Genomic DNA, 22,604 nt, shown 5'->3' on the forward strand with positions numbered 1-22,604 from the left:
CTAAAGTGTACCCAAATGGGGCAAGCAATATTTAGAACTAATTTGCACATTCCAGATTAGGTTAGGTCCTGCTGCAATAACAAATGACACCAAAATCTCAAAGGCTTGAGATAATAAAGGTTATTTTTCTCTCTCACTACATGGTCAGCACAGATTGGCAAGGGGGATTTTGCTTAATGTATTTGCTCAAATCTAAGCTGATAGATACATGCTTCTAAATTTATACTGGCCATAGAAAAGAAATGTGGTGAATCATACGGGGGTTTTAAATTTCTTCTCAGAAATGACACACATCACTTGCGCCTACATTTTATTGCTAAAGTAAGTCACATGGCCACATCTAATATCAAAGTGTAGAGACAGAGAAGTGCACTTCTATAATGTGTCCAAAGGAGAAGGAGATTATGGGAGTATAAAATGTCATAATCACTTTGGAAAGCTGTTTGACAATTGCATAAAAAGTTGAATACACATCTACCCTTTGACACTGTCGTTACGTTCCAAGAGAATTGAAAATATATATCCACAAAAGTGCTGTTAAAGAATGTTCAACTAGATTTATTCATAATGGCCAAAATCAGCCTACATATCCATCAACAGGAAAATAGATAAACATGCTACCATATATTTATAAGATGAAAACTACTCACAATAAAAAGGAACAAACTACTTTTATATCCAACAATGTGGAGGACTATCAAAACATTTTGCTGGATGAAAGAAATCATGAAACAAACATTCTGTATAATCCATTTATATGCAGGTTTAGAATGGGCAAATCTAACACTTACACTAATACAAATAGTTCTAGCATCAAGGGTGGTATAAATTGGCCAGGAAGGAGCTTGATTGATGAAATTCCTCTGTGTCTTGAGTGAATGTATATATATGTATATATTTGTCAAAACTTACTGAACCATTCAGTCAATATTTGAGCATTTTACTCTACAGCAGTATCTTGATCTTTTAAATGAAAAATAACTTGGAGGACATTTCAGTCATATAATTTTTATAGCACTGTATTTGACTAACACTATTCATTAACCATTTCAGTACATTCAGGGTTCTTTTCAATTTTTAAGAGGAATTTTAATTTTTAAAAAAATTTTTGTGTGTACATGGTGTATATATTTATAGAGTCTGCAAAATGTGCTAAAAAGGAATGAGATCTAGTCGTTTGCAACAATATGGATGGAACTGGAGATCATTATGTTAAGTGAAATGAGCCAGGCACAGGAAGTTAAACATCGCGTGACATTCATATTTTTAAGGTAATGTTTTACTTTACTCAAGAAGCATTGGAACACAAGTATACTGTAACAAACTGAATATTATCAAAAATATCAATGTTACTTTGATGCTATTCCAAGACAGTCACATTTTTATATGCCATGTCTTAAAGTCAATGAGTTTTAAGACTTTGGATAAGTTTGGTGAAATTCTAAAAATAAGAAAATTATATTGAAAAAAGAGCACTGAATCACCTAGATCCTGCCATCTGGTGGGCATTTCCATCCTGAATTTCACCAGTTACATAGCTATTTAACTATTTACCAGTATCACTTAAGACAAAGCTTGAGCTTGAGAGGACAGGTCTCAGTTCTTATCTGGATACACCATCTAACTAACTGTTGAACAAAATATAAAATTACCTTCAGCCGTTTTCTCACTTGCTAAACAATAATAACAGCATCTAGAATAGTGCCTGGCACATGATATGAAGCTAATAAATGTCAGTTTCATTCTTGCACATGAAGAACGGTGAATAAATGTGTTTTATTCCTCCTCCTTCCTCTCCTCCCTTTCTTCTTCCTCCCTCTATTCCTTATCTCCTCTATCTCCCTCCCTTCCCTATCCTCACTCTACTCCTCTTCCTGTCTCCTCTGTCTCCTCCTTTCCCTCCTCCTCTCTCTCCTCTCTCCCCTCCTCTCTTCTCCCTCTGTTCCTTCACCTCTTCCTTTCTCTCCCCGCCTCCTTATATTTCTTTTCCCTCTCCTCCTCCCTCTCCTCATCTATTTTCTCCATCTCTCTCCTTCTCTTTCCTCCCTCTCCTCCTATCTCCTCTCTCCCCTCCTCTCTTCTCCCTCTGTTCCTTCACCTCTTCCGTTCTCTCCCCGCCTCCTTATATTTCTTTTCCCTCTCCTCCTCCCCTCTCCTCATCTATTTTCTCCATCTCTCTCCTTCTCTTTCCTCCCTCTCCTCCTATCTCTTCTCTCTCTCCTTCTTCACCCCCTCCTTCTCGCTCCTCCTTCACTTCCTCTTTCCTCCCTCACCTCCTCTCTCTTTGCTTCTTCCTCTCTCTCTCCATCTTCTCCTTTTCCTCTTCCTCCTCCTCCTCTGCCTCTTCCCCTCCTGTTCTTCTCCCTCTTATCTTGTTTCCCTTTGCTCTTCTCTTGTTTCTGCTTCTGGTCCCTCTTTTCTTATTTTTCTGGCCCTTTTTAAATACATGCCCATGACAAGTAGTAGGGAGGCTTATTCATAAGACTTTGAAGACTGTCTTTTCTGATTGTCTTTAAATCTGTTACCTATGGTGTTTAGTATTAAAAATAGCAAAAAAAAGTAAAAATAATGAAAAATATATTTCTGTTACATAAATCAATTCTAAATAAATTTTAATCATTTAAATTTAAACCCAGAAGGCTTATTCAGATAGAGTTTGAATATTTTCTATAAATATGCAAGAATCTCAGATATTAACTTCTTGACTGAGGAAGAAACAAGAATCTCTGGACAGCTGCAAACACTACCATGGGGAAAATCTATCAGCTCCGACATATTGAATCTAATCTGACATACGCACTTGCTCTTTTTTTCATAGCAAATGAGAAAGTCAGGTTCTTGAGTAAATTTCCATTACAACTATCTTCTATTTTCAGTATTCTTTCAGGCTGTTTCATCTGAAGAAAATTACAACTGGGATCTAAGCCATTCTATGTATTTTTTCATGCACCTCCGTTTGGGATTTTTCTGATGTTGGCTCATGAGGAGAGCAAGGTTAGACATCTTGGGGAGCAATTTCACAAAAAGATACTGAGAGACAGGACTAGCTGGATTTCCTAGGCCGACTAAGAATCCCTAAGCCTAGCTGGGAAGGTGACCTCATCCACCTTTAAACACGGGGCTTGCAACTTAGCTCACACCCAACCAATCAGAGAGCTCACTAAAATGTTAATTAGGCAAAAACAGGAGGTAAAGAAATAGCCAATCATCTATTGCCTGAGAGCACAGCAGGAGGGACAAGGATTGGGATATAAACCCAGGCAGTCCAGCCGGCAATGGCAACCCCCTTTGGGTCCCCTCCCCTTGTATGGGAGCTCTGTTTTCACTCTATTAAATCTTGCAACTGCACTCTTCTGGTCCATGTTTGTTACGGCTGGAGCTGAGCTTTCGCTCGCCCTCCACCACTGCTGTTTTGCGGCCTTGGCAGACCCGCCACTGACTTCCATTCTTCCGCATCCGGCAGGGTGTCCCCTGTGCTCCTGATCCAGCAAGGCGCCCACTGCCATTCCGGATCGGGCTAAATTAGGCTCGCCATTGTTCCTGCATGGCTAAGTGCCTGGGTTCGTCCTAATCGAGCTGAACACTAGTCACTGGGTTCCACGGTTCTCTTCCGTGACCCACGGCTTCTAAAAGAGCTATAACACTCACCGCATGGCCCAAGATTCCATTCCTTGGAATCTGTGAGGCCAAGAACCCCAGGTCAGAGAACACGAGGCTTGTCACCATCTTGGAAGCAGTCCGCCGCCATCTTGGAAGCTGTGTGAGAAAGGACCCCCGGTAATGATGCTATGTTCTCATAATTCTATTAAGACACCCATGACTTTGAATTTTCCCATTATTGGAGTTCTTAACTTTGATCATTTGATTCAAGAGGGTACCTGCCAGGAAGTTTTACTCAGTGGTTGTTCTTTTGTCCATTATCAGTAAGTATTTTGTGAGGAAATACTTAGAGACGTGTAAATATTTTGTTCCTCTTTAAATCTGCACCCAGTTTTAGCATCCCCTGATATTTCTTGGCTGAATTTATTATTGTTACAATTGCTATCCAATTGTGATTTTCCTGCTTCTATTATTCTTCCACATTTGTTGACATTATATGAAGGAACACTATCTCTTCTTTGTTTCTTTCTTTATGCTAGTATAGACAGATGGATTATTTTATTTCATTGATTAAAATTTATTATTATGAATCGTTCATGAAATTGTCCCAAATTTGGTCAGTGGGAATCTCTTCAAGCTGGCTTTTGTGTCCTTTTGACATTGAGAGGAGGTGCCAGTGGGCTTCCTGGGTTTAGTAGGGGCTCAGAAAGCTGTGAAACTCACTCATTTCCTACATCAGGACTTAACTTTGGTCCTGAATGAGTAATATTGAAGATAAGTGCTTAAAATATTCCTAACATCAGAATTTGTGCATGTGTTTTCTTCCGCAAGAAAGCTATAAACAGGAAAAATTTTGCTGCAAGCTTCCCTGTGTCCTCTCTCCCTCTCTCCCTTCCCCCTCCTCTGAAACTAAAAGGACTGCTAAAAGCCCATTTTTCTGTGACCAGCAGACCGTATCTACGCTCCCAATTCCAATTCTTTGTAAACACAATTTGTAAAATCCTGTGAGATCCTGTCTCCTTTGCCATGCCGCTGCAAGGTCATAAAGTAGATAAAACTTGAGTTACAATTCTGGTTTTCCTCAAGATCTGAGACGTGTTAATTGTCTTTGTTTCTCGCTCTGGTAGCATCTTCCCACTGCACGTATTTCCCACCTTAAATAAAAGGTGATAGAAAAATCTAACACTGGTTACCTGCTCAGGACCCCTTCCACTCTGTGGAAGCTTTGTACTGTCACTCCGCTCAATAAAGCCTACAGCTTTTTTTCTCTCGGTCCGATCTGTGTCTCTCTCTCACCGCGGGCTGCCGCCACACCAAATCTTTGGCATGGCTAAGGCGAGAACCTTTGGCATTACAACATGACCCTATCATTCTTTGATATCTCCATACTTTCTGATGCAAAATAATGGTCCAAGCTGCTTTCCCTTCTCCAGTTCTGGAAGCAGCCATTTATTTCCTCAAGGAGCCCTAGTTCCTTTAACGAAGAATGTTGGAGAGAAACCAGCATCTGCATGTTAGGCATGCTCATTATTATTTAAGAATTGTTATTCTCAGACAGTGTTGGGGAATATGTATTGTAAATGTACACACATTTTTAACCACATTTCCACATTGAAAACTGCCAGTTTAGATACAACTCAAATCCAATACCACAGGTTTTTTTGTTTTCGGGTTTTTTTGTTTTTTTTTTTTTTTTTGAGATGGAGTCTTGCTCTTCTGCCCAGGCTGGAGTGCAGTGGTGCAATCTCTGCTCACTGCAAACTCCGCCTCCTGGGTTCAAGAAATTCTTCTGCCTCAGTCTCCCGAGTAGCTGGAATTACAGGCGCCCACCACCATGCCCGGCTAATTTTTGTAATTTTAGTAGAGACAGGGTTTCATCATGTTGGCCATGATGAAAGTCCTGACGTCAGGTGATCCGCCGGCCTTGGCCTCCCAAAGTGCTGGGATTACAGGCGTGAGCCACCACGCTTGGCCTCAAGTTTTATATAATACTTTCCCTTTCCATAGTTGTAAGTTCCACCACTGAGAGTGAGAATTACAGCTGTCATTATCCTAAATTAATTTTTTGTTTCAATCCTCCCAAATGCTATGAATCTACCATTGTCACCACTGTCCCTCTTCCCCAATGTCCCTCTTCTGACATGCCGAACCATTGCAAACACCACTGCCCTCCTCTCTTAGTGCTCTTCTCACCCTGCTCTGTCTCCAGCTCCCTGCACCAGGCTGAGGCCACCAGCACCCACAGCGCACCCTCCTCACACTGCTCCACACCCTGCTCTGATAATTATAACTCTCTCATTCAAAAATAAAAAAAAGCCAAGGGATTGCAAATCACTTATATTAGCTCAGGTCCTCCAAGAAGCAGGTGTTGAGAGTGGGTAAAATATATATATAAGGATTTTATTCAAGGAAACATCCATGTGAGACAAAATAGGGAAGGGACCAGACAAGCCTGGGAGAACTGTCCAAGTACAAACAAGTCTAACTCCAAGTGGAAAAAAGAAGATGAGAGAGGTTGCGTGGAAGGAAAGTTTGGGAAAGAGTTCAGGGGTCCTCAAGCCAAAACAGGCTACCAGAAGTGTCTTGTGACTCCCACAAATCTTTCTACTTCAGTATCCATCCCTGCCATGCTCAATCATTGGATGAACAGCTCGTGGGAAGCATGGGGTGACTGCAAAAGAGTACGAAGCAGCCGAGGCCTCTTAGCAATTACACTCCCTGTAGTTGGAGGAGCGTCATCTACATTCCTGTGGCTGTCCGAAACTAATATTATTTTTCCCTGATTACAGGTGTTTAATATCATAACTCAGAATAAAGTCAGCACCACATTAAAATAAACCTTCTTATGTAAATAACACTTAAGAGTATAACAAATAAGAAATGACTTGCCAAACCACTGGCCCTTTATTTTTTCATCACAACTCAGAAACAAAGACAGCACCATATTAAGTTAAACCCTTTTCCCATAAAGAAGATTTTTATTTATCAAATTGCTAGACTGCCAGTCTGGTGTTACAAGATGCTGCTGAACATGGTAAATGAGCATAGATAATTTTTTTTTTTAGCAAGTGTATCTCTTATTTGTGGCCCATAGCTTTTGAGAAAATTGATTTTTTATTTAGCATGTTTATGTTTCTTTATGATGTATCCAACTTTCTCAAATAAACAGGTATACCAAACAGGCAGATTGTTCACATTTTGGGAAATGCTAGATAAAAGTGTGGAAGTCATGGCAATAGAGAGCTATTTTACATTACAGAGCTTTATTGAGCAGTTGTAGACATAACTCCTGCCCTTAGAGCTACAATTGAGCATTTTATACTCTCCTGGATATTACCTTTGAATTTAATCCTAACATTTTAGCATCAATTTCATAAATTCAGCTTAAATTTGGCATAATGCTGAAAAGCCCTGTGGTCCCTAAATATGCAAAAATGTTGTACAGTGAATATAGCAAGAAATTTTAGATGTAGATATAAAACTAGACACCTTCAGCAAACAGATAAATATATGACAAAATAAGACACTTGTAATGGTTTTCTGAGGAAGTTTTGAAATCTAATTTTCACAAATATCTCTGAAATTTAGGTTAGATCTAAAGAAGTGGGAGAAATACACAGGAGGAAAGAATTAGAGAAGAAACAAAACATGATCCAAGCAGTATTAGTACGATAAAGGAGTTCAACTGTTTTAAAAACATTTATGGTTTACAGTTATTTAACATTTGACACATAATGTCAAATGCCTACTATGTGGCAGACACTGTCTTTACACACGCTGTTCAGAATGGCAACCTCTAGTCACATGTATCTATGAAATACTTGAAATATGACTGGTTCACACGAGGATGTACTTGAAGTGTAAAATACACAACCAATTTCAAAGACATAGAATGAAAAAATCTTACTAATAATTTACACTGATTATATGTTAAAATGATAATATTTTGGGTATAATTGGGTTAAATAAAATATATAATGAATACTAATTTAACCTACTTCTTTGTGCTTCCCTAATGTGGATACTAGATAATTTGAAATAACATAAATATCAATTTCATTATATTTCCACTGGGAAAAATTGTGACAAAAACTATTGCAGTAGATATTCATGATTTTGGTTAAATACATCTATCTTTTCATCTTCCCTGGTACCTGGTAGGATAGCACAGCCTCACTCACTTTGAAGTGAAACATGGCCACCAGGAGGAGAAGTGTCACTTCCCAATAAAAGGACTTTAAAAGCCAATGTGCTATTTAGTCCTAGCTGCTGTTACCACAGGAACAGATGTTGCAAAGAGGCCTCCATCTTCCTGGCTGCCAAATGACTAAGATTAGAGCCTTTCCACCTGGATTATGGGTATGTAGTTTGAGGCAGATATAAATTTGAATGAAAGTCTCTCCAAAAATGTCCAAAAGAAAATAATCAGCCACATACAAGCAAAAAGTAATTATTTTAAAATAATTGTATACCTTGTGCCAGGATCATGGTCTCCCACACCATGCTCCAATTTCTCTTTGAAGAAATGACTGATTCTAGGGCTGGTGCAGGATGCAGATCATCTTGTAGTATCAGAAAGTAAGAAAACGTGCAGAAGACAAAACAATGGTAATATGTCAAAAGGACACAGGAGCCAATTGAAAGAGCTCTGAATAGCCAAATTTGGAACAATTGGAGCAAAAAATAGAATAAAATAAAATAACATATTACTTCATTATATTTCTAAATATAAAACAAATATCCATGGGCCTATATTGATAAAAATAAATTATTGAAAAAATAAATAAGTTGGAAATAAAAGACAGATTTCCTCAACAGAAAAAATTTAAATCATTTGTTTAGGCACTACTCTCTACCTGAGGAGGTGAAACTTAACTCCCCATCCCTTAAGTGTGGGCTTAGTGATTCATTTCCAAATAGCACAGTAGGGAGAGGCAAGTGGTAGGAACAGTTAATTTCACAGTGGAGAAGCCCAGGAAACACTATGTTTTCCAGGTGACCAATTTTAAAATCATCAGTGACAAGTCATGTAGATTAATATATAATGTTGAGAGTGGCACAAAATTTCTGTGGTTTTCTTCCCCAAACCATAACCCACTGATATGGTTTGGCTGTGTCCCCACCCAAATCTCATCTTGAATTGTAACTTCCACAGTTCCCATGTGTCATGGGAGGAACCAAGTAGGAGGTGACTGAATTATGGGAGCCGGTCTTTCCTGCACTGTTCCCATGATAGTGAATGAGTCTCATGAGATCTGATGGTTTTAAAAATAGGAGTTTCCCTGCTCAAGCTCTCTCTTTGCCTGCAGCCATCCACAAAAGATGTGACTTGCTCTTCCTTGCCTTCTGTCATGATTGCGAGGCCTCCCCAGCCATGTGGAATTGTAAGTCCATTAAAACTCTTTTTCTTCCCAGTCTCAGGGATGTCTTTATCAACAGCATGAAAATGGACTAATACACCCACCTACCTGAGGAAAACATCAGACAAAACCGAATTGAGGAACATTGTACAAAATACCTGGCCAGTAGCCCCCCAAAGTGTAAAGGTCATGAATAAGCAAGGAAAGCCTGAAAAGGGGGCATAGCCCAGAGGAGCCTAAGGAGACACAACAGCTAAATGTAATCTACTGTCCTAGACAGGATCTGGAAACAGAAAAAGCCCATTAGAGAAAAGCTAATACAATTTAAATAAAGTTCAGTTAATAAGCAATATAGCAATACTGGTTCATGAGTTGTGACCATATGCTATAGTAATAATGCCAGATGTTAATGAGGGAAACTGATTGTGGTGTGTATGGGAATTCTCTGTACTTTCTTTGAAAGTTTTCAGTAATTATAAAACTATTCTAAAATAAACATTTTATTTCAATTTTAAAAATATTGTAGCTACTTTAAAAAATGTTCTTATTCCTTAACTGAGACATAGCTAAGCCAAGATTCAAGTCTTTCACTTTCTGAATAACCTCCTAGGAACTTTTCCTGACCTCAGAGTGCAGGTATGTCAATCAAAGAAGTTTTCTTCATAAAGACATGACAGGAGCCCTCACTCTTGTGAAATTTTTTGTGATCATATTGACATGGGTGGTTTTTTTACTTAGATTTGAAAATCACTGAGATTCTGAGTTATAAGAAATAAGACTAAAATCAGTAAAAAGTAAACATATGAAATTATGTTTGTTACTCTTAGCCCTTCAGTTGGACTTATCCCTTCAGCTTTGAGTAGTCCTGCATCTCATCAAATCTGAATGAGAAACTGAGTAGTCCTGCATCTCATCAAATCTGATTTCTACCTAGAAAAGTTAGTTTCAGTTTATGCCTCTGGGAACCAATTGGATGATGAAAATGGCTCCACTCAAAGGCATTAATTAGTATAAACACATATAGAGTGTGGAGGCCATGAATGGAAATTATGTTACAGGCTTAGTATTATATATACTTTTGAATCCACAGCCGTTATCCACTTGATGTTAGCCCAAAGGCTGAGAAGCAATTCCACAGCCATCCTCATGTACCAAATTCAAATTTCAATCTAATAACCTTTGAAAGATGACCCACCATCTTTCCTTCTTCATCCAATTATCTTCTTCCTCTGACTATCTCTTTTTCTCAAATGTTGGTCTTTTTTCATATTTCTCCATGTCCTGGAAAGAAATCTGAAGACGGGAGGTACTCAAGGAAATAGGGTGCCAATAGCTGAGTGGAAGGGGATGGGATGTGAAACCTACCCCTACCTCCTAATGTATTGCAGGGCCAGTTCATTGATGGCATTAACTCCGCTGTGTACTCACACAACTGCAGAGTCATTGAAATGATACATAGGCTCTATTGCTGCACATATTCAATTAGAATCCTTTATTAATGGACCAAGAATGGACAAGAAAATGGGGAAATTACTGTGCAAATTTTTTAATCCACCCTGTCCTCCTTCCCTTTCCCTTTCCTGATTAGTCTCAGAAATTTTTTCATTCTTTACATTTCCCCTTTCTTTAAAATCAATATCCCTTACTTTGTGTTTGATTCTACATTTATTTTCCTTTACAATATCACGCATAAATACACACACACACTTTTAAGTTGCAACTAATACTTTTTCCAGTGAAAGGCTTCTTTGTTTTACTATATACTAACCTCTGCATAAAATTTCTTTAAAAATGTTGTTTGATGCAGAGTTCTAGATGTCATAAGATTATTAAATATATATACTTTCTAAGGTGAGCATTCAGTGTTGGACTAAAATTTACAAAAATCATATAAGTGCTACTTGCTTCTAGGTAAGAGTTTTTAAATTAAAATCACCTTGTCAAATAGAGCTCTCTGCAGATATGTTAACAATGTCCATTTAGAAAATTACATGGGATTTAAATTACCATTATCATTATAAAGTTCCAAATGAAAAGTTAGATCTTTTTTAAAGCAAGTAACTAGAAAGAAAAACAAAACTGCTGACCATTTATCTAACATCCACTCTTTCTGATAAGGTTGAAGTGATTCATCAGAAGTTCAGACCCAAGCCATTCTTCTTGGTTGTAAATAAGCAGAATATATTCCCTATAGATATTACTCAGACCTAAACTATGGACTAAAGATTGTATGTCAGTAGTTTCTGCATTTGACTTTACAGTTACCCGCCCCTTTGCCATACATAAATGTTTCAGTCATCAATTATTTTCCAAATCTGTCACATATTTATGCTATTGGATTGTATATGATGGAACATACAGAGAATTGTAAGATATAATTTCCATCCTTCATGAGATTATAAATCATTTATTACACTATTATCTTATTTCAAAAACAAAAACTTGGCATCACAAATGTTAAGGCATGCAGGTAGATTTAAATAGTAAATTCTATAATGATGTTTATCATTGGTGCTCTTAACAATTCCCATCCACCCAGAAGCATCACATTAAACAAAAGATACTGAGTAAATATTCAACATTGTGCATCAGCTATCCTAGTCTTTGATGCACTCCACTTTTAACCTAGAAGTGGTGATGAGAAGCAAGTCCCCTGGAGTGTGCCTGGTTCTGTCTCTTAGGAAGTTTTGTGAGCTCAAACACATTATTATTATTATTATTATTATTATTATTATTATTATTATTATATTATTATTTTGAGACGGACTCTCCCTCTGTCACCCAGGCTGGAGTGCAGTGGGCGATCTCTGCTTACTGCAAGCTCCGCCTCCTGGGTTCACGCCATGCTCCTGCCTCAGCCTCCCGAGTAGCTGGGACTACAGGCGCCCACCACCACACCCGGCTAATTTTTTGTATTTTTAGTAGAGACGGGGTTTCACTGTGTTAGCCAGGATGGTCTCGATCTCCTGACCTCGTGATCCACCCGCCTCAGCCTCCCAAAGTGCTGGGATTACAGGCGTGAGCCACCATGCCCCACCACACATTATTTAAACTTAAACTAACTCTGAAGTGCATTTCGTCATATAGAAAATTATGTTAACAATAGAATTTATGCTATTGTTGTGAAGTTTTAAATAAACCAATAACAATATTTAGATTATAGTGTTTGGCATATAGTAAGCATCTAGTAAACATTAGCTATTATTGTTACTGACCCAGTCGTTAACTGGTTCTTTAGACTCAGGAACAACCCTGAGATGAGATACATCATGCTCCTATGGCTAGAATGTGCCTTAGCACAGCAACAAACAAACATTTATCACTATGTTCTAGTAAATGGAGATATATAAGTTCAGAGGAAGGACAAATTACTTTTTCAATCTAGGAAATTCTGATGTCTTCACAACACTACAGAATTTGCTACTTTCCCACAAAACACATAATTATATTTAAATTATAATACTTGCTTCAATTATTCAAAATAGACTTCCTTCAGATACAGGTTAAAATGACAGTGTGCTATATTGGTCCATGATTCCTTTTATAGAAACAATTCTGACATATGAACCACTTTGATATCTTACAATTGGGCTGAAATTTAGTTTTGTCTTGTTCTTAATGTTAATAACTCGCTTTAAGGCTGGGCACGGTGGCTCATGCCTATAATTCCAGCACTTTGGGAGGCCAAGGCAGGTGGATCACGAGGTCTGGAGTTCGAGAACAGCCTGACCAACATGGTGAAACCCTGTCTCTACTAAAAATACAAAAATTAGCCGTGTGTGGTGGCGTGTGCCTGTAATCCCAGCTACTCAAGAGGCTGAGGCAGGAGAATCTCTTGAACCTGGGAGGCAGAGGTTGCAATGAGCTGAGATTGTGCCATTGCACTCCAGCCTGGGCAAAAATAAAAATAAATAAATAAATAACTCGCTTTAAACATAACATTTAGTTAACTCTTTAAGAGCTTCATGATGGCATTTGGCTTTAAGAGCTTCATGATGGCATTTGGCCAAGGGCCACCTCAAATTCTGATCCAAAGAGAGGTGTCACAGAAGATGAGAAATCTGAACTGTAGGAATTCTTATCTTTTTAAGCAGCGCTATCATCAGCAAATCATGCATAAAAATATCAGAGTACTAGTCTATTTGTAAATAATTTAAGCTTGTCCAACATCCAACATAAAGAAAAGCTGCACAGACAAGAATGCAGCCTCCTCAAATGAGACAGCAGTGGTTTGGCTTCAAGTGACAAGGATAATTTACATCAGTTTACAAATTAACTATCAGTATGACAAACATGAAGCCAGTCAGTATGTGACATGGGATATTATTAAATAACTGTCATCTTGTAATATATTTAAATTAGTTAATTTGTTTCAATTCATTAATTTTTAAATTAATCAGTTCTATACGTTCTTTTGAAAAAAAAAATCTGGAAGGATTTTCCTGAAGCTCAACATTGCCCTCCTATGGATTAAAAGCCATCATATGGTATTTCCAATGTTTATAAAAGACATGGGAAAATTATACTTCTGTGGCATAGGTTTTAAAAGATGTAACTAGCTCTCAGAATTCTGAATAGCACTCACAACTGTCCCCAGCATCCCTAATATGACCATATCATATTTGATTTTCTCCTTCTATAGATCAGTTCTGCCCTGAAGACAGTTCACAACTTCAGACTACCCTTTGGTCTTATGAGGCACAATCATTACAGAAAAATGAGCAACATCATGATGTGTCTGTAGTTATTTCATCGAGTCTGGCCGATACTTAACATTTCAAGGTACTTACTGGGCATTGTGTATTATCTAAGTTAAAAATTTACAAAGCCTGGTAGATATCTGGGAGTTATGTTGAGTTTAAAAATAAAGGAAATTTTCCATTCATTAAGAGAAGAATAAAAGTGTTTCTCAGTTTTATGGTCGAGGCTGCCAGATAGAAATAAGCCCCAAATTCTGCAAGGAATCCAGCTGGAGCTCCGGAAAGAGCTTGTGTTAAGTGATAGCCAAGCAGTTGGACAGAGTAGGAATAACTGGTGAGTCTGAAGATTCTACTTGCCCAGCTAGATTAAGCAGAAAGAAAATGGAAAGGAGTTGGGAAATTAATTTTTTAAGCTATTTGAGAATTTCACTGTACTTTTTGAAATGACCATATTAAGAAAATGTGTTTTGGCAAACGTGGTGAAAAATAAGTAATCCAATAGCAGTCATTTTCATACAATGTGTATAAAAAGAATATCCCTTAATCATTATAAAATAAATTGCAATTAAGTCTGGGGTAAGTTGTTTTAACCTCTCTGAGTCTCAGCTTCCTCATCTGAAAAGCAGTATTATTATTCCTATTTTGCAAGTTTGAGCATATGGATGAGAACTAACACAGGCAAAGTCCCTCACTTAGCATATCTTGAAAGAGAGTGGTGGCTTTACAAAGGGTGGATGACTGAAAAACAAGGCATAATTTTCAGTGTAGATTTTAGAGTCTGACATGCCCTTTCACGTACATTAGTTAATTTCATTTTAAAAAATATAGTACCATTATTGGGGTTACTTCTTCATAGTATGGCATCCCTGGAGTCATCAAAGTAAAAATGAAAGAAATCAATCTAGCTTGGAAAATCTTAAGGAACTTAATAATTGTAGGAAACAAATTAAACATCTCGAGACCAACTTCCAAGAGCAGAAGCTTTCACCAAGATTTTCTGATAAAAATCCACATCCACAATTGAAGATAATTTCACTTGTCTCCCACTTTAGCTCCTTCTACTCACCATTTTAGAAATCTGCACTTAAAAATGGTTGAGATAGACATTTATAGGAGAAGCTGGAGAAGTGATTCTAAGAACTTCATTACAGGTCAAAGTGTTTGTTCTTAGGGATGTTTTCCAGAAATCTTAATCTTTCTCCTGCGGATTCTTAGTATGCTTGGATATGCAACTCCAGACTTTCTTTGGGCTTACCAGGTTTCAGTCACCTTGACCCCAAATATATTGTTTATGTCATATCTATCCTCTTCAAGATACAGCATGTTTAGGCCATTCCAACACCAGCTTCAAGTGAAGATGGGGAAAGTATTACAATTATTTAATTATGTTCCAATCACAGAAAGGAGACAAGCAAGTCTTCTGGGGCAGAAGTGAATGCAGCATGTTACCTGCAGCATTTACCATAGATAAACTAAAAATGTTATGGGTAGTATTAACTTTCTTAATGGACACTATCCAAGAAAATAGAATGTAAGCCAAACTATGAGGTGGTTTGATATAATGAAAGTTGATTTAATGAATCATAAGGCACTGTTCTAAGTCCTTCACATGAATTAACACATTTATTTTTGTTTTGTTTTGTTTTGTTCAACTTTTAAGTTCCAGGGTACATGTGTAGGATGTGCAGGTTTGTTACATAAGTAAACGTGTGCCATGGTGGTTTGCTGCACAGATCAACCCATCACCTAAGTATTAAGGCCAGCATCCATTAGCTATTCTTCCTGATGCTCTCCCTTCCCAGGGCCCCTGACAGGCACCAGTGTGTGTTGCTCCCGTCAATGTGTCCATGTCTTCTCATCATTCAGCTCCCACTAATAACTGAGAACATGCGGTGTTTGGTTTTCTGCTCCTGCATTTGTTTACTGAGGATAATGGCTTCCAGCTCAATCCACGTCCCTGCAAAGGACATAATCTTGTTTTTTGTTTTTTTGTTTTTATGGCTGCATAATATTCATGGTATAAATGTACCACATTTTCTTTATCCAATCTATCATTAATGGCCATTTGAGTTGATTCCATGTCTCTGCTATTGTGAATAGTGCTTCAGTGAACATACATGTACATGTATCTTTATAATGGAATGATTCATATTCCTTTGGGTATATACCCAGTAATGAGACTGCTGGGTCAAATGATAGTTCTGCCTCTAGGTCTTTGAGGAATCGCCACACTGTCTTCCACAATGGGTGAACTAGTTTACACTTCCAACATGGCCTTCTTGACTTTTTAACAATCACCATTATGACTGATGGTATCTCATTGTGGTTTTGATTTGCATTTATCTAATGATCAGTGATATTGAGCTTTTTTTCATATGTTTATGGCCACATGAATGTCTTCTTTTGAGAAGTGTCTGTTCATGCCTTTTACCCACTTTTTAATGGGGTTGATTGTTTTATTCTTGTAAATTTGTTTAAGTCCCTTGTAGACTCTGGATATTAAATCTTTGTCAGATGGATAGATTGCAAAACTTTTCCCCCATTCTGTAGATTGTCTGTTCACCCTGATGACAGTTTCTTTTGCTGTGCAGAAGCCCTTTAGTTATTAGATCTTGTTTGTCAATTTTTGCTTATATTGCGATTACTTTTGGTGTTTTCTTCATGAAATCTTTGCTTGTGCCTATGTTTTGAATAGTGTTGCCTAGATTTTCTTCTAGGGTTTTTACAGTTTTGGGTTTTACATTTAAGTCTTGATCCATCTTGAGTTCATTTTTGTATAAGGGGTAAGAAGGGGTCAATTTTCAGTTTTCTGCATATGACTAGCCAGTTTTCCCAGCACCATTTATTAAATAGGGAATTCTTTTCCCATTGCTTGTTTTTGTCAGGTTTGTGGAAGAACAGATGGTTGCAGGTGTGCGGTCTCATTTCTGAGTTCTCTATTCTGTTCCATTGGTCCATGTGTTGGCTTTGGTACCATTACCATGCTGTTTTGGTTACTGTAGCTTTGTAGTATAGTTGGAAGTTAGGTAGCACGATGCCTCCAGCTTTGTTCTTTTTGCTCAGGATTATCTTGACTATACAGGCTCTCTTTTGGTTCCATATCAATTTTAAAATAGTTTTTTCTAATTCTATGGAATCTCCATGGTAGTTTATTGGGAATAGCATTGAATCTATAAATTACTTTGGACAATATGGCTATTTTCATGATATTGATTCTAACCATGAGTTTGGAATGTTTTCCCATTTGTTTGAGTCCTCTTTAATTTTGGGGGCAGTGGTTTGTAGTTCTCCTTGAAGATGTCCTTCACTTCCCACATAATCTGTATTCCTAGGAATTTTATTTTATTTGTAGCCATTGTGAGTAAGAGTTTATTCATGATTTGGCTCTCTGCTTGCCTATTGTTGGTATATATGAATGCTAGTGATTTTTGCACACTGATTTTTGTATCCTCAGACTTTGCCGAAGTTGCTTCTCAGCTTAAGAAGCTTTGGTGCTGAGAAGATGGGGTTTTCTAGATATAAGATCATGCCATCTGCAAATACAGATAATTTGATTTCCTCTCTTCCTATTTGAATACGCTTTCTTTCTTTCTCTTCCCTGATTGCTCTGGCCAGAACTTCCAATATTATGTTGAATAAGAGTGGTGAGAGAGGACATCTTTGTCTTCTGCCAGTTTTCAAGGGGAATGCTTCCAGATTTTCCCCATTCAGTATGATATTGGCTGTGGGTTTGTCATATATGGCCCTTATTATTTTAAGGTATGTTCCTTCAATACCTAGTTTATTGAGAGTTTTAAACACGAAGGAATGTTGAGTTTTATTGAATGCCTTTTCTGTGTATACTGAGATGATCATGTATTTTTTGTCTTTAGCTCTGTTAATGTGATGAATTTCATTTATTGATTTGTGTGTGCTGAGCTAACCTTGCATCCCAGGGATGAAGCCAACTTGACCATAGTGAATAAGCTTTTTGATGTGCTGCTGGACTTGGTTTGCCAGTATTTTATTGAAGATTTTTGCATCAATATTCATCAGGGATATTGGCCTGAAGTTTTCTTTCTTTGTTGTTGTATCTCTGCCGGTATCAGGATGATGCTGGCCTCATAGAATAAGTTAAGGAGGAATCCCTCCTTTTTATTTGTTTGGAATAGTTTTAGTGGAAATGGTACTACCTCTTCTTCCTACCTCTTGTAGATTTGAGCTGTAAATTTGTATGGTCTTGAGCTTTTTTTGGTTGGTAGCCTATTTATTACTGCCTCAATTTCAGAACTCATTATTGGTCTATTCGGGGATTCAATTTCTTCCTGGTTTAATCTTGGGAGGGTGTATGTGTCCAGGAATTTATCGATTTCTTCTAGATTTTCTAGTTTTTGTGCATAGAGTTGTTTATAGTATTCTCTGATGGTTGTTTGTATTTCTCTGGTGTCAGTAGTGATGTCCCCCTTATCATTTCTGATTATGTCTATTTGATTCTTCTCTCTTTTCTTCTTTGTTAGTCTAGCTAGTGGTCTCTTTTATTAATTTTTTTCCATAAAACAGCCCTTAGAGTCATTCATCTTTTGAACAGTTTTTTATATCTCTCTCTCCTTCAGTTCCACTCTAATATTGGTTATTTCTTGTCTTCTACTAGCCTTGTGGTTTGTTTGCTCTTGCTTCTCTGGTTCTTTTAGTTGAGATGTTATGTTGTTGATTTGAGATCTTTCTAGCTTTTGATGTGAGCATTTAATGCTATAAATTTCTCTCTTAACACTGCTTTAGCTGTGTCCCAGAGATTCTGGCACATTGTCTCTTTGTCTCTTAGTTTCAAAGAACTTCTTTATTTCTGCCTTAATTTCATTATTTACCTAGAATTCATTCAAGCACAGGTTGTTTTCATGTAGTTGTGTGGTTTTGAGTGAGTTTCTTAATCTTGAGTTCTAATTTGTGTTGTTTTGCATTTTGCATTTGCTGAGGAGTATTTTGCTACGAATTATGTGATCAATTTTAGAGTTAGTGCCATGTACTGATGAGAAGAATGTATATTCTGTTGTTTTTGGTGGTCTGCTTTATCCAGACCTGAGTTCAGATCCTGAATATCTTTATTAATTTTCTGTCTCAATAATCTATCTTATATTGTCAGTGGGGTGAAATTAGCACATTTAATCGTTACAGTAAACCTATGAAATATAAATGTAGTATTATCCGTATTTTACAAGTTAGAAAGCTGATACCCACAGAGGACAGGTTCCTTAGTCAAGATTACACATTTCATAAGTGACTGAACCATATTAAAACCAAAAATGATCCCAATATTCAAATCAAAGGCATTTGGCTCTAGAACCTAGGCCCTTACTACTTCATGATAGTGCCTTTCCAAATTTTAAAAAATATGCAAGCATTTTTTTTCTCTTGACACACCACAAATTAATTGTCACTTTGCACTGGTTGGGAGATCTAGTAAGGTTTGTTAAATTTATCTCTCCATATAAGGTAAAGCTATAAGTCAATATAATTAGATTTGTAACTTATCAAGAAACAAGCCAATGAAAAATAACATCTTCTGCTTGGGGGAGAGAGGTTTGTGAAAATGGTTTTGTTTTTTATTTGTTTTGTCTGATGGGTAGAATCTGCATGAGAGCAAAATGGAAGCTCTGACCCTGATCGCAAACCAGAATTGCTGTAGACAGCCTTACATCATTCCAGATTAAATGCTGCCTGGAGACCCACATCTACTTTGTTATCCCTTTGATATATGAAAACATAACCCTTTCCCACTGAGCCATGGCACTGGGGACACACTATCAGCACCTACAGAAATCAACACTTGTTCCAACAAAAAGAATGTCTCCACCCTAAAATTAACCTCTGCTAACATCAAAGTAGAAACAATAAGATCAGCATTCATCGTGCTTTTTTATTCATAACACCCAAATAGGCTTCTTTTCCTTTGCAGAAAATAGACTTCTTTCCCTAATGCATAAGTCCTATGCATTAAAATAAAGAGCAACATAGAAAATAGTAATTTACCTGACAAGGGGAAATGGTTGATTTTTACAATGCTTCAAAGAATCACTGTTCAAAAACAAAGGAATGTCAGTCATTTAGAGAATGTGAGCACAAATGCAATTAAACAAACTAGGAGCTCCCATAAGATTATCAGCCCTAAACACTAAGAAAATCTTTTCATCATAGTCTCCAAGATTCCTTCCATAGGTGTATTTGAAAAATGTTAACAGAAAACTTCTTACCTTCAGCAACACTTTTTGTAACTTCAATTTCACTTAAAACTATAATGTTGCAGAGAGCATTGTTTGGTTAAAACATACACACACACACACAAATTTAAAACAAGTTAAATATCCCTGTGACACTGAACTTAACATAAAAAAACTATTTGAAAGCAGGTTCCATGTAAATGTTTTTTTGTTTCCTTTCTGTCCTCTGTCATTAAGGGAGATGAGAAGGCAAAATGGACCGAGTAGAGGCAGACAGGCCACAGTCATGGAGAAGGGGAGGTGTGTAGGAGTAAAAGGAAGGAAAATAAGGAAAAGGAAAGCGAGCAAGTGCATTGAGATGAAAACTGGGGGAGGATGTACAGTAATACATGGGAAGTGGAGTGAGGAAAAAAAGAAAATCTTATTGATCTCTTTACTTTTTTCCCAAAGGATTAGGAGATCATTTTAGGACTTATGTGAGCTGGAGGTGGTTAAATTTTCAAGCAATGGCATTGTGAGTTTTAAAGTTGCATATGTTGGCAGTTCAAAAGAAGAACCAGTTTTAAAGGAGGGCAGGAGGCCAGTTTTTTTAAGTACATCATCTGGTTACGAGGATATGATAGTTAAAAGGGAAAGCCAGCATTTCCAAAGAAGGATGTAGAAAGATACATGGTATAGAAATTCTGCCACCTACAAGGAAAATCTGGGGAAGAAATAATTTCTGGTTATGTTAATTAAGTCTGGTCTTGTTCTAAGGTTTTCCAGCTCATTTGCCTGGCTGCTGAAATGGTAATGTAAATAAGATATAATTATTGGTTTGCCCATTGAGAATTACAGGCTTATTGAGATGAAAGGAAGGCATCATAATGATCTCAAAGCTTAAAATCCCTTAGGTCGCAAAACCAAGTGCTTACTAAGGTCAGAGACATGAATGCTGAAGGGGACCCAGAGGGTACTGTGGCAATCAAGAGAGTTTCTGCCCCATGTAAAAGGGACAGCACCACTGAGTTTCAGTTGCTTTTGCCATGTGAGTACCCAGGCACTGAATCGGCAGATCTAATTTCTCACGAGGGGCTGGTTTAATGTTCAAGATTATTTGATTCAAAGCAAGAAGAAAGGAAAAAAGGAAGGGCAAGTGCTATGTGAATCAAATAAATCACATCTATGGGCTACCAGAGCTCTGATTCCATACATTTTAGAAGTGAGAAGCTTGGCTCAGGAAATGAAAGGAGCTTGGCCAAGGTCACACAGCTAGTTAGTGGTAGAGCCAAGAACATGTTAGGAGGCAGGCTTCCTCATTCCCAGATCAGTTGCCTGCCTGTCTTGTGAAGATTCTGATGTACTCACAGACACACTGATTTCTTCCTTTTCTCCAGAGTTTGGCAGTGGCCTTGCTTGTGTGCTTCCCTCTCCTTAGCAGCTTGGTTGAAAAGTTTCCAATAAACTCAAAAAAAAAAAAAATCCAAATCCAATGTTGCTCTGGTCCATTAAGAAAATCTCGATCTGGGAAGCAAGTTGGAAAAGAAGGTTAAACACATTGGTGTTTCATGGAGTTTCTAAGAGTTGGAGTCAGCACAACTAAAATCTTCACTGCGCCCTGGGCCTAATGTTTTGAAATCTGTCTTTTCTTTCCATTTAAACATTTCCAAAGTGTTGGTGCTGCGCTGAATATAAAAGCAGCTCTAAAAATACAGATGTATTAAATACCTTTTTTTTTTAAAAAAAGTACTCTGACTTAACTTGTGTAGGTAAAATTTAGAATCAAAGATGCCCTGAAAGTAGCAAACTTCTAAATAAGCAGTAGCATAAAGATGCTGCATAAAATGATTATAAAAGATAAAAGGGACAGAAAGTTTATTAAACATGAGAGAAAAAAGTCAAATGCCAGGAATAAAGAAGGATATTCACACTATTAAGGAGTCACATTATTTTATTACACAATCATGCACCCCTTAAGGACATTTCAGTCAACCAAGGACTGCATATACATGGTGGTCCCGTAAGATTACAATGGAGCATCCAGGCATGGTGGCTGCACCTGTAATCCCAGCACTTTGGGAGGCCAAGGCGGGCAGATCACGACATCAGGAGTTCGAGACCAGCCTGGCCAATATGGTGACACCCCTCTCTACAAAAAATACAAAAATTAGCCTGGTGTGGTGGCGCACCTGTAGTCCCAGCTGCTCGGGAGGCTGAGGCAGAAGAATCGCTTGAACTCAGGAGGTGGCAGTTGCAGTGAGCTGAGATCATGCCACTGCACTCCAGCCTGGGTGACACAGTGAGACTCCATCTGAAAAAAAAAAAAAGATTACAATGGAGCAGAAAAACTTCTATTGCCTAGTGACTTAGTAGCCATGGTAACAACATATTGCAACACATTACTCACATATTTGTGATGATGCTGGTCTAAACAAACCTACTACACTGCCAGTCATTTAAAGTATAACACATACAAATGGGTACAGTACATGATACTTGATGATGATAATAAATGACTGTTACCGGCTTGTGTATTTACTATACTATATTTTATCATTATTTTAGAGTGTACTCCTTTTACTTAGTAAAAGAAATTAACTGTAAAACAGCCTCAGGCAGGTCCTTCAGAAGATATTCCAGAAGAAGTCATTGTTATCATACGAGAGGACTGACCCATGCATGTTATCGACCCTGAAGACCTTCCAGTGGGACAAGATGTGGAAGTGGAAGACAGTGATATTCATGATTATGACCCTATGTAGGCCTAAACT

The 22,604-nt window shown here is 37.7% G+C and overlaps 1 long non-coding RNA gene across 1 annotated transcript; it reads right to left on the reverse strand.

The window, feature by feature from the left end:
* Positions 1-542: 542 nt before the first annotated feature.
* On the reverse strand, positions 543-22,154 carry LOC129143539 (uncharacterized). Its single transcript, XR_008547129.1, has 2 exons — positions 22,023-22,154; positions 543-21,357 (listed from the first exon to the last, which is right to left on the reverse strand). It is a non-coding gene; the product is annotated as an uncharacterized LOC129143539 (long non-coding RNA).
* Between the last annotated feature and the right edge of the window lie 450 nt (positions 22,155-22,604).

The sequence above is a fragment of the Pan troglodytes genome, chromosome 2, assembly GCF_028858775.2.
Source record: "Pan troglodytes isolate AG18354 chromosome 2, NHGRI_mPanTro3-v2.0_pri, whole genome shotgun sequence".
In the NCBI taxonomy this organism is placed as follows: domain Eukaryota; kingdom Metazoa; phylum Chordata; class Mammalia; order Primates; family Hominidae; genus Pan; species Pan troglodytes.